This window comes from Rhinopithecus bieti, unplaced genomic scaffold, assembly GCF_001698545.2.
Source record: "Rhinopithecus bieti isolate Rb0 unplaced genomic scaffold, ASM169854v2 scaffold_12689, whole genome shotgun sequence".
NCBI lineage: Eukaryota > Metazoa > Chordata > Mammalia > Primates > Cercopithecidae > Rhinopithecus > Rhinopithecus bieti.
Window position 1 is genome coordinate 2,993,540 of NW_016807758.1, and position 11,241 is coordinate 3,004,780.

At 39.7% G+C, this 11,241-nt stretch overlaps 1 long non-coding RNA gene across 1 annotated transcript in view; it reads right to left on the bottom strand.

Annotated features, from left to right (window-relative positions):
- LOC108536729 (uncharacterized) overlaps nt 1–8,544 on the bottom strand; it is a 9,560-nt gene extending 1,016 nt beyond the window's left edge. The window contains exons 1-3 of the long non-coding RNA XR_001887605.1: nt 8,437–8,544; nt 5,578–5,747; nt 3,265–3,382 (exon numbers count right to left, since the gene is read on the bottom strand). This is a non-coding gene — a long non-coding RNA (uncharacterized LOC108536729). The remainder of the gene's footprint in view (nt 1–3,264; nt 3,383–5,577; nt 5,748–8,436) is intronic.
- Between the last annotated feature and the right edge of the window lie 2,697 nt (nt 8,545–11,241).

Genomic DNA, 11,241 nt, shown 5'->3' on the forward strand with positions numbered 1-11,241 from the left:
TAATATTTCTAGCTATTATAATGTGTTAAAATGTTCAATAAATAGACCTGTACTGTTTTTGTGTTAGAAATTACTTGTAGATCGCTACAATAGAATGAACAGCCCATAAACATGTCTAAGTTTATTTAAGTGTTTAAAAAGAAGATAATTCAAATTCAGTATGGGTCAGTAGACTGGTATCTCAAAGGATTTCGACAAATCCAATATTTCTTCCTAGTTTAAAAATAAAAGCAAACAAAGCAAATATACAGATAAGGAACTTAAACCATCACTAAATAGGAATAAATGTAAACTCTTTGAAATTAAAATTGTGTGTATATGTGTGTATATGTTTAAACTATATGTCAAAATCAGTGTTGTTTTTCATGGAAGCATTAAAAGCTTTTGCAATGGAAGACAAAGAAGTCCATCATCACTACTAGTACTCCCAATTTAGAGGCACTACTCAATGTAATTAGACGTGAGAAAGTAATAAGAGGTATGAATACTCGAAAGAAGGAGACACGATTATTGTTTGCAGATAACAATAATATATCAATTAAAACAGAAGAAACAATGAGATCAATCAGTAAGGTAGTTGACTTCACACACAAAAAATATCTAAATCAATACTTTTTCTATATATAAAGAAGAGTTGATTAGAAAATATAGTGGAGTAAAGTTACCAACTGCAGTAGCAACCAGAGAAGAAAAAATTATTAGAAAAAGAGCTGAGCATGATGCCACACATCTGTAATCCCAGCTACTCAGGAGGCTGAAGTGGGAGGATTGCCTGTGCCTGGGAGTTTGAGACCAGCTTGGGCAACATAGCACAAGACTGTCTCGAACAAAACCCAAACCCAAAACCAAAACAAGCAAACAAAAAACAGAAAGAAAAATAAGAAAAAAAAAAAAAAATAAACCAACTAGAAAGAAAATTGACAAGAAATGGGCAGAAACTAGGTGAAGAAAAGTTAACACTCTTGAAGGGTTTAACAGAAAAGGATCTGAAGAAATACATTAATACAAACTGCTGGAGCTGGGCATGATATCTCAAAGGGCATGTTTAAAACAAGTTTAGATGATTGCTAAATTTTCTTCTAAGAAGGGCAATTTCTGGTAACTGGAGGCTCCTTTTTTTGGCTGAGCATCAAGACAAGTTTGAGGAAGCAAGTTGAGGAGAAGAACTGATTTGTTTGCAAACCACTCTCTACCCCAGTCCCAGATACAACAGGTAATGAGTAAGAACAGACATGTCTGTGGGGGAATTTCTTCTGTGAGATGTGTTTTGCAAAACCTGTTTTCCACCTTCTCTATGAAAACTCCAGTTATGTTTACATGTTCACTAAGGTTTTTACATTAGAGGATTATTCAGGAGCTTCAAAGACAGGCTGAGTTCACATATCCTGGTAGTTACAATGTAAGGGATGAACACAAAGGCAGCTATGCATGGTCATGGTGTTCCCTTCTGGTCCCTCAAATTAGGAGACACCTGAAATCTGCGTTTGTTAATTAATTGATTAATTCTTATTTATTTATTTTTGAGACAGAGTGCCAGGCTGGAGTGCAATGGCCTAATCTCAGCTCACTGCAACCTCTGCCTCCCCGGTTCATGCGGTTTTCCTGCCTCAGCCTCCTGAGTAGCTGGGATTACAGGCATGTGCTGCCACACCTGGCTAATTTTGTGTTTTTAATAGAGACCGGGTTTCACCATGTTGGCTAGGCTGGTCTCGAACTCCTGACTTCATGATCCACCGGCTTCAGCCTCCCAAAGTGTTGGGATTACAGGTGTGAGCCACCACATCTGGCTGGAAGACTGTTTACTGTAGAATTAATTATCATTGTAGAAGTTGAAAAGAACTCAAGCAATCAATGATAGGGTTAAATAAATTATAATACATCCACTTAAGAGAATACTATGTACCCATTAACAATAATGTGGTATGCTGGGCACAGTGGCTCAGGCCTGTAGTCACAGCACTTTGGAAGGCCAAGGTGGGAGGATTGCTTGAGCTCAGGAGTTGGAGACCAGCCTAGGCAACATGGTGAAACCCTGTCTCTACCAAAAATACAAAAAATTAGCTAGGCATGGTGGCACACCTGTGATCCCAGCTATTCAGGAGGCTGAGGTGGGAGGATTGCTTGAGCCCAGGAGGTAGAGTTTGCAGTGAACCGAGGATCACGCCACTGCACTCCAGCCTGAGCATCACAGCGAGATCCTGTCTCAAAACAACAACAACAACAACAACAAAATCACCCAAAAAAACAACCAATGATGTGGTAAATATTTATTTACTGACAGTGATTTGTTGTTAAGAAAGACATTTTCTACAATGAAATATAATTTATGATATTTTGGTGGGAAAAATTTATCCATCTGTATCAGGTTCTGTATATATCAGGTTCCATGAAACCATAGTCTATAAATGTATGCATGTTTAGGAGGTGGAATTATGGGGGATTGGAGTGCTTTCTATGCTTCTCTATGTTTTCTGTTTTTTAAATGAAATAAACTTGTATGATGATGATGAGGGTGAAACAAACAAGATAAATGTGCCCATCAGATCTTTTAGGGTTCTAATATTTTACTACCATTTGGAAAATATTTGTTTTATGTTTTCTCTTTATCTTAGTTCATAACTTTAAGTTCTACTCATTTAAAAGGAGGCAAGAGTTTCTTGCCCTCTCCCTCGGGGAGCTACATCTTTCCTTGTATTTTTTGGCATGAACAAGTTGTAGGAAGGGTGGATCAGTGCCTTCCTGCAGACTCCAGCAGTGTTTCAGGTAAGAACATTACTGTCTTGGCACCCGTTCCAACACAATCACCCAGGGCAATTCTAGTGCCAAAAACTTTCTCAATGTATGTGGGTATATAGCATTCTGGGAAGTGACCTAATCACACACGGACATAAATATGGGAAAAGACATTAGAGACTATTACAGGGTGGGGGGTGGGAGGGTTGAAAAACCTATTGTATGGTATGCTTACTACCTGGGTGATGGAATTCTAACCCCAAATCTCGGCATCATGCAATATTCCCATGTAACAAACCTGCACATGTACCTCCGTATCTAAAATAAAAGTTGAAGTTTAAAAAAAAAGGAAAAAGAAAGCCAAACATGACTGGGCTGGGTGGCTCATGCCTGTAATCCCAGCCCTTTGGAAGGCTGAAGTGACAGGATTGCTTGAGACCAGGAGTTCAAGACCAGCCTGGGCAACATAGTGAGACCTCATCTCTACTAAAAATAAAACTTAAAAGATTAGCTGACGGTGGTGGCACGTACCTGTAGTCCCAACTACCTGGGAGGCTGAGGCAGGAGGATTGGTTGAATCCAGGAGATCGAGGCTGCAGTGAGCTGTGATGGCACCACTGTACTCCAGCCTAGGTGACAGAATGAGACTCTGTATCAGAAAGAAGAGAAGGGAAAAAAAGAAAGCTAAACATGAGCTGTTAGGCATGGCGCTAAACATGAGCTGTTAGGCATGGCTGCACACACACTCACACACATTTTCAGACTTTTTTCAGACCCTTTCAGACTGCTTTCAGCCTTGAAACCAGGCCAGTATACCAACTACATGGGGTGTTATATCATTTTTCTTGCTACTTTTCTATGTATTTTGCAAGCTGAATCAGCGTTCGCAGATACTCTTGTGTTTCAATACAAGTAATAAAGTCTTTAAGATACCTTTTAATATGCATGTTGAAAAGATGGAATGTATGGCGCTGAGATTACAGGGACTGAGAAAGGCAGAGTATGTGAATCAGGTAGGTCAGTTCTCTGACTATGTAATTTGACATTTTAAATGAGTGGCACATCTTTTAACCAACAAAGTTATGGGGTAGCCTAGAAAGAGAAACCACTTGAATTTTAAATATAGGATGCAGAGAGGAGGACAGAATCTTCCTGTGAACTATCTTAGCAGCATCTGGTTCTTTTGAGGTACTTTGAATGTGTTGGAGCTTAGAAACGAATACCCCAAAAGATGGTACTTTGACGTGCTGAACTGAAGAAGGAGCCTCGAGGTCTCTTGGGCCTCCTCCCCCTCCTGTTTCTTAATCCTCGGTGCAGGATGAAGTTGTCCCCTGAATTCCTTATTTGCCTACATTTTGGACCTGACAATTACTTCTGGCCCCTTCCCTGAGTATTCATTAACTGAACTCATGGGAAGAAAGACTGAATTCTATTAACATGCCTGGACAGACTGGTCACAAACCATTGTCTGCTCTGCTGGCCCAAAATACTTTATCCCAGGCCACTGTATGTTCTCCAAGCCCATTGAAATCCCCTAAAAGTCGATCATCTACACGTCTCTATCTGTCTTTCCCCGAAGAAGTGTATACGACCATCTGTACCTCACTGGGATATTGGACAATCATTCTGTGATTCTCCCTCATGCACACTAACACACCTGTATGCCATTTCGCCTATTAATCTGCCTTTCATCAGTTGATTTTTCCGTAAGCCTTCAGAGGGCAAAGGGTAAGTTTTTCCTTGATCCCAGCAAATGTATAGTAGAATGTATGCTATAAAAGACATGATAGTCCCATTGTCATGGATGACATTTCTTTCTTGTGGGTGTGCCAACTCGTGCAGATGAGAATTTTATAAATGTGTGTGAATCAGACTGTTATAGTAACATTAAACTGCTAAAGAACTTTACCTACTTTCCGGATTTGCTAATAAGTAATTTGGCTAATTTTTTTTTTTCAGTCTAAAGGAAGATAGCTAATAAGCTACATGAATCGGCCCAGTGGATTAAGTAATTTTCTTAATGCCTGATTACTAGTTTCTGAGAATAGGATTTCTAGAGAAGGAGTTTTGGGGAGATAGGAACAGAGGCTGATCAATTTCTTTCTTTATGCTTTGACCTCCTCTTAGAAAAATGCTGGCTGCTACAAAAGTTTCTATCTTAATATTTTTCTGCAAGTTTGTTATTATCATTTATGAACTCCTCATTTCCCACAGAGGAAGGAAAAAATAGACAGAACTGAGTGATAAACTAACAAAGGGAGTGGCTTAGTAGGACCCAGCTTCTTCCTTTTGTGTTTCCAGTATTTGTCTACTGTTAAGGAAATCAGCATGTGGCACATAACTGGGGCAAAGGATTCAACACTCAGCACTTCAAGCAAGAAGTCATCATCATTAGCATTACTGTGGCAGCTACAAGGAGACGCCCAACGATTTACTGCGAATGAGATGAACTGGATACACTGACTCCCAGCTGGATTTTACAATTTTGTCCACATTCTGAGGGCTATCAAAATAATTTTTATTCCAGACAATCCCAGCTTCTACAATGACTCTTTCTCTCTACAACAAGCTAAATTTAATTTCATTATGATTTGCCAAAGGTTAATTGAGAAAAGTAACAGCCAAGAATTAAGAAAGTAGGTATAACATAAAAGAGGGGAAAAAATCATTTATTTTGAATGGTGGCCTGACCAAGCAACATGGCTCCAGAATGAAAGAGATAAAAATAGGAAGACAATTGGGTGGAGCAGAAAAAAAACCAGGCGCGATAGCAACAGATCGATGAGAATGTGTTCCTAGAGCCCATCATGTTTCTGAAATTGCAGTGATAAACATACTGCATACCCTTTGTTCTAGAGACCTTTCAAAAAACAGAATTCCTTTTCTCAAGCATTGAGGTCTCTCCATCTTTAGAGTCTTTCCAGTCTGTTTCACACAGTGTCAGAAGAAGGTTGCATCAAAAGTTGATAGAATTACTATAATTCCCTCCATGACAGTAGTAAAGTTGGATCCTGCTGATTAGAGCAAAACACAAAAGCTCACTTCCAGAGAACTGTGATCTTCTCATAAAACAGTTGGCATTGCCTGAAAGGGAGGTATTGTTGGCAGGTAAGCCAATGTCCTAGGGCCTGGGACTCAGTCAGCATCTCGTATAACAACCATGCTGCCTATCCACTTTTGTTTGTTTTCCCAGACAAAAATGATTGCAACACACTTCAGGGCCAATGCAAAAACTCTGCCTTTGTAATATATAGACTTGCTGTCAATAATTAGAGGTTCTAAATTGCTACACTAGACAATGAGGTCCAACTTAAAAAAAAAAAAATACAAAACCCAGTTAAAACTCAATTGGCCAAGAGGTTATTTCTGCAATGCTTTTGTAAAATGATCACCAGTGTTTTTTTTTTTTTTTTTTTTTTTTTTTGGAGGGAGGTGGGATTGAGTAGATGAAATGTGTCCAGAGAATTAAAAAAATCATACTTCTGTAAATATTTTCTTAACTTCCTTTGCCAGGCAGCTCTGGTTTAGTGGGACATACACTAGCTTAAGTTTGAAAACACTTGGATACTAACTGTGCTACTTTGGAGCAAGCCATTTAATCTCCCTGAGCCCCAGAACATTCACCTATACAGTGAGGATAGTAATATTTCAACTGACTACCTCGAGGTATGATTAAATATCCGATGATATATTGTACGTGAAAGCATTTATCAACTGCAAGCCATGATACTAATGTGAGGATTGTAGAGTTGCCTTTGTTTGCCTCAGAGCAGATTTAATTCTGGGGTGCTGGAGAGAAGTAGGAGAGGTTCAGCTCCAGCTCTGTCTCATATCCCCACATCTGAGAGGCTGGAAGAGAAAGGAGTAGATCTTGAGTTGGCAACTCCCATTTCTCCATCGGTAGAAAGAAAAAACTGGTTTTCAGATTTTCCCCTACCCCATGAAGTAAGAGTCCCTTCCTCTAAATGTTAAAGACGTTTATTAACTGTCTAGATTTTCCTTGACTTTTGCTTCTTTATTTAGGCTATGTTGTTCAATAGGATAGCCACTAGTGATTTGTGATTATTGAACCCAAGAAATATAGTTAATCAAAATTAAGATGTGCTGTTAGTGAAGAATACATGCCAGGTTTTGAAGACAGTAGTCCAAAAATACCTGAAAGAATGTAAACTATCTTACTAATGTTTTTTAGTTGATTTCACATTGTAGAGATAATATTTTAGATATATCAGATTGTGTAAGATACGTTGTTAAAAATAAATTTTATCTGTTTCTTTTGACTTTTTCAAATGTTGCTACTGTAGTTTAAAATTTTGTATTTTATATTACTTTATATGTCTTTTTTTTTTTTTCTGAGATGGAGTCTTGCTCTATTGTGCAGCCTGGAGTGCAATGGTGTGATCTCGGCTCACTGCAACCTCTGCCTCCCAGGATCAAGCGATTCTCCTGCCTCAGCCTCCCAAGTAGCTGGGATTTACAAGCGAGTGCCACCACGCCCGGCTAATTTTTTGTATTTTCAGTAGAAACGGGGTTTCACCATGTTGACCAAGCTGGTCTCAAACTCCTGACCTCAGGTGACCCACCTGCCTTGGCCTCTCAAAGTGCTGGGATTACACACACGAGCCAATGCATCTGGTCTCACTTTATATTTCTATTGGATTTGGACAATCAGAGAGGAAGGAAAAACCCGAGTCTCCAGTAGCCTTACTTCAGCCTCTTTCCTTCTATTTTTCAGTCTCTCTCCATGCTCATGCATTCCAGGTATTGCAAGTCAATTCTTTTGAGACAAACATCAATAAACCAAAGAAAGATCAATAGGAGGACCATTTCGTCACATTTATAGCACATGGCACCAAATAGACACTCAGCATTCACTCAGTCATTCATGCATTTAATTAAAGTGAAGAATAGAGAAATTTGGCAATCTTATGTCTTGACAAGACAGGTACACTAGGAACGAGTAATTTTCCTTTTCACTCTTATGAGTTCTGAAAAGGATGAGATACTATGATTAGGCTATGTACTATACTGTGTATAGTCACTTATTAAAATCTTATTTTATGTAATGGCTATTTGTAGGCATTTTTAAAACACTCCCTTCTAAAGGTCTAGATATCTTGAGGTCAATAAACGTGCTTTGTATCCAATAAGTACTCAGTAAATGTTGTTGAATACAGTGAATAAAATAAATGATATAATCAGTCTATCACTTTATCTTTCTAACCAAAATTAAAATTTGAAGCTAAAATGTTGCATGATTGATTTGATGATGATATAGGCATTAAAACATGAGTCGTGCCTTAAGATATGCTTTGCTTTTATCTGATAAAACAATCTTATTAAAAAAAATTTTTTTTTTAATAATAGAGACAGGGTCTCCATATGTTGCCCAGGCTGGTTTTGAATTCCTGGGCTCAAGCGATCCCCCTGCCTCAGACTCCGAAAGTGCTGGGATTACAGGTGTGAGCCACCACACCCAGCCAAACAAATCTTATATTTAAGTCACTTCAAAAAGTAACCCATTTGAGAGTGAATAAATTCTTCCCAGATTAAGTTCTGGCTGATGAAGAACACTTACTCCTAAAATAAAATCCCCACCCATTTTTGTCATCTCAGCCAACAACTAAAAATTGTCCCAGGAACAAACGGATTCACCCCATATGAAATAACAGAATAACAGAGAAGAACAATAATCCCATTAACCTGGTAGATCCGGAATGAAATGTAGCTGGAGGATGGAGCAGATTGGAGGTGGGAACAGTGAACACTCAGCGGGCTCCCAGCCCTGAAAACCCCTGGAGTCTCGACAGCCTCAACCCATCTGGAAGGGAGGGCTTGGGGGAAGGGCTGAGCATGGCTGCAGGGGTCAAAGCTAAGCAGGGGAAAACAGCTAGAGCACTGTCTGCTCTTTGAGCAAAGATAATAGAGTCCTCTCTGTGGTGAAGAGAATGAACACACAGGAAGATTTAAAAACACAACAAACTTGGAGCCGATCAGATTCCTTTATTCCATACCTCAAACTCATCAGGCTTGTCCTCAATTCAGAATCTCTCTATATTGAATTACAGGGTTAGAAAAATAAAGGGCATCCCGTTGAGTGCTTTTCAAACAGTGGGTTGCCACTCCTTAGTGTGAGATAATCAATTCAGAAGGTGGAGGTTTGCATTTAGAAACTGAAATAAATTCGGATGGAAAATAGAAGGAATTGCATGGAAAAGGGATAAATATTGTTTCAAGAATTTTTTGGTGTGTATGTGTTTGGTACAGGTAAAATGCATCTTATTAGTGGGCATTAGCCAAACGGTGAAACTGAAAACCAATCAAGTCTATCTCCCTGCCGTATTATTCTGGGTTACTAAAATCAGTTCTTCAGACCTTCAGGAATAGGCTTTTTATAACAGCCACAGCTAATTCTCTGTCGAGATATTCCTCCTGCATTCTAGAAATATAGACAATGTCACAGATTCAATGCAAACCCTCCTGACAATAGCTGCAGGATCAGGCCTTGTATTCTGAGGAAGCTAATACTGTTTGTCAGAATCTGAGCGCAGCCTCCCATTAAAGACCCTAATTAAGGAGAGGGAATGAAGAAAAAATGGTAATAGCATGCCTCAAATGTGAGGCTGCCTCTTGGCCACTGTTCATTAGAAAGCCCACAAACTGTGGGCTCTATTTAAGGAATGTCTGGGTTGGTTTTGGGCGGGGGAAGCAAAACAGACCCATTCAAATGCTTCCCCTTTTACTCTCAACTCTGTTTTCAGCTTACTTTTCTCACCTTGATTTATTTCTTGAAATTTTAGTCAAATTCATTGACATTTTGCTTTATGATTTACAAAGTAGATGAGAGTGAATAGAGAAGGGACCTGACAGAGAAGAGAGCAGGACTATATAAAAGACTCTGGCAAGAGGTGAGAACATTCCTCGATCCATTATAGAAAACCACCAGTGATCAAACAAACACACTGAATTCCATTTCTAGGTCTCAAGGAATTAAGCATAACATTCAAAGTTGACTCAATAAAGGAAAGATTTATTATTATTATTATTTTGAGATGGTGTTTCGCTCTTGTCCTCCAGGTTGGAGTGCAGTGGCCAGATCTCAGCTCACTGCAACCTTCGCCTCCCGGGTTCAAGCGATTCTTCCACCTCAGCCTCCCTAGTAGCTGGGATTCCAGGCACTCGCCACCATGCCGGGCTAATTTTTATTTTTGTAGTAGAGAAAGGGTTTTGCCATGTTGGCCAGGCTGGTCTCGAACTCCTGACCTCAGGTGATCCACCTGTTTCAGCCTCCCAAAGTGCTGGGCTTAGAGTCGTGAGCCACCGCGCCCAGTCAAGGAAAGATTATTAATGACAGACTTCATTGCGTTCTGCAAAGCTGAAAGTCAAGGAAAGAATTGGGGAATGGAGGGAGGAATTCCCTAAAACAAGGCCTAGTAAAGTTGTATAACAAGAAAAAGGCAGATATCTTTCTATCCAGGCACAAAAGAAAGTTCTTAAGGTTTTACAACGGTATGGCCACTAACACAACCTTTCAAAGAGGAGCAAACTTACTTATCACCCCAAGAAATCAAAGTAAACCATGTGAAACCCAAGGGTAGGAAATCCTGCTGCTCAGATAAAGTATCCAGTGTGACACTGAAACAGCACTATTGCTTTCAGGCAGCCTGGCTTAACCTTGAGTGAAGCCTTTCCTGGAGCTCAGCTCAGTGAAACAGACATTCTGTCAACTGTATCAGAGACAAGGATTTTAGCTGTAATTATGGTCTGCTAATCTGGTGTAGCTTTAGTTAAACAAACAAAATCAGCACATTATCATTAGGGAGGCAACATAGTTTCTCTCCCTTCCACAGAGCATTGCTCTAGGAGAGACTATTGAAAAGTTTGGCTGCTGTTACCAGTTTTACTTCTATCTAATCTTTTAGGAGCTCAGTTTCTCCAAATGAAGAAATATGTGACACCCTCCCATCTCACAGGGTTGCCGAAAAAACTCAAAAAAGGCAGTATTTAAACATGTCATAACTGGGCACTGAATGGTTCCTGATGAGTCTGTACTGTTCTGTCCTTTTTCTCCCACCATCTCTGGGAAACTGGCATGAAATGGGTCTCACTGTCTACTTTTTTGTCCTTTCTTCCCAGGCTCTTCTCTCCTCTGGTTAACCTGGTCTGAAGACTTGGAGACATCCGTCATATTTTAGATGCAGAGGAGTATTTCCAGCTTAAATGGTTGCTTTCAGAGTACTAATTCTTGGCCTCGCTCCCCAACCCCAGAAAAGAATCTCTTATGGTGGGAAATTCAGTTTGCTGAAAGCTGAATATTAACCATAATTTTGAGAGATAACTTAGCTAATATTTCCTTCAAATTATGCCATAACAGCAAAACTTGCCACATTTATGAGTCCTTTAATATGAAATTGTCTTCCTCTTTCCCTTCCCTCCCTTCCTTTCTCTTTTTCTCTTTTCTCTGCTCCCTCCCTCCCTCCTCTCCCCTCCCTCCCCTCCCCTCCCTCC